Source organism: Lissotriton vulgaris, chromosome 12 (assembly GCF_964263255.1).
Source record: "Lissotriton vulgaris chromosome 12, aLisVul1.2, whole genome shotgun sequence".
NCBI classification, from domain to species: Eukaryota; Metazoa; Chordata; class Amphibia; order Caudata; family Salamandridae; genus Lissotriton; species Lissotriton vulgaris.
Genome location: NC_141700.1, coordinates 2,536,543 through 2,538,351, shown reverse-complemented (window position 1 = coordinate 2,538,351; position 1,809 = coordinate 2,536,543).

Genomic DNA, 1,809 nt, shown 5'->3' with positions numbered 1-1,809 from the left:
TGGACGGAATACTGGCAATGCAAGCATTCTCCCCCAGTCAAAAGATCTGGGTTAAATCCATCGTTCTTTTGCCCACTCTGCCACCCCAGTTTGGACCCAGCCATATGCAAAACAGTCTTGACACTGTGCCTCATGGGAACAGTCCCGACAGAACTGCCAGGCACCCCGAGTGGGCTGGGTATGCCCAGACGTGGGTCCAGTGCTCTCCATGCCACTGGAATCAAACTATCCTGGCTGATGAGGGCTGAAACCGGTCCTCGGAAGCTTGTTTCCAGTCCAGGGAGGACCTGGCCTGGCAGTTCGGGCTCGACTGTTCCCATGAGGCACAGGGTCAAGGCTGATTTGCATATGACTGAGTCCAAATTGGAATGGCATGGTGAGCAAAAAAACTATGGATTTAGGCCCAGATCTCTCTACTGGAGTGAATGTATTCTGTCCATCAATTGTTCTTTTTGTTTTAGTCTGACTGGGATCCTGCTAATCAGTACCCCAGTCTCTGTACTTTCTCCCCTAAATTGGTTATGGTAAGTACTTGGGTACATCCCAGATTGGATGGATACCGGTGTGGCCTTATCAGTCCATAGTATATGGTACTGAGGTACTCCGGGTATAGGTACTCTAGGGGTCCCCCATGGGCTGAAGCATGTATTATGCCACCCATGGGAGACCATTCAAAATGGAACTACAAGCCTACCATTGCAGCCTGCGTAAGCTGGTGCTCGCACCACTTACAAGAGATATAGGGCTCCCTATATCGAAGGCCACTGCAATTCAACCTGTAAGTCACCCCCAAAGAAGGCCTTTCAATCCTTAAGGCAGTGTGCTCAGTTCTAAGTGTGAGGGTGCGCCTGCATGAGTAGGACACCCCTACAGCCTACGGAGCCCATTCTCCTGAGTTGTACGTGAATCAACCGTTACGCTACATAGAGTGGCCATGCGTCATTACGCGATGACCAGCTCTAAACTGGTTGTAACAAACCCGGTCTTGTTTGGTATCAAACTTGTTGGATCATACCCCCACACCGTAAACTGTGTGTGAAGTATGATTCTATGCACTGTAAAGCTGTTCCGGGAGACCCTCAGTGTTCCCAGTACCAGTCTTCCAGACCCGGACAGTACAACATGGCTACTGCCGACTAGAGACAGGATTCTGCCCTCCTGCTGCTGAGGCAGGCTTGAGCAGGGGAAGGCAGAACAATAGGTATCTTGTCACAGGGAGGTGTGACCACCTCCCTGACAGGGTTTAGTGTATTGGGACAGGGTTCTCTGCTGCCGCCACCACCGCCTTCTGCTTCGGATCACTGGACCCGCTTCCTCAGTCTGTAGCAGTGCGCCCACGGGCGGGCTCTCTTTCCCCTGCCGCTGGTCTGGAACTCAGGGCTGTACTGGGATCCGAGGTTCTCCCCAAACCAGTCACTGCTCTGCCTCTGTGGGCCGCTGCCTCTTCCAGAGCTCACGTGCCCGTCCTGCCACGACGTCTTCGGGCCTCAATTCTTTCACTCGCCACAAGTCGTCACTGCCCCCCCCCATTCGCGGCTCACACACATCGCCGGGTGGGCGGGGGGGGGGAGGTGTCACAGTGTCGTTCTAGTTGCTCTGGTCCGCTCCCGAGTCAAGAGGACAGAACTATCTGGTGCAAGGGCTCGGCGAGGCTGGAGAGACCCGAAAACATGTCTCACCCAGCAGCCATTTTTGCCACACTCCCTATTTAAAGCATTTAAAAACACCAATTCATTAAATATTTAAAGCAAATAATGAAAGTCCAACCCAATGTATATCAATAGGAAATATTTGTATCTTTCAGTTGGC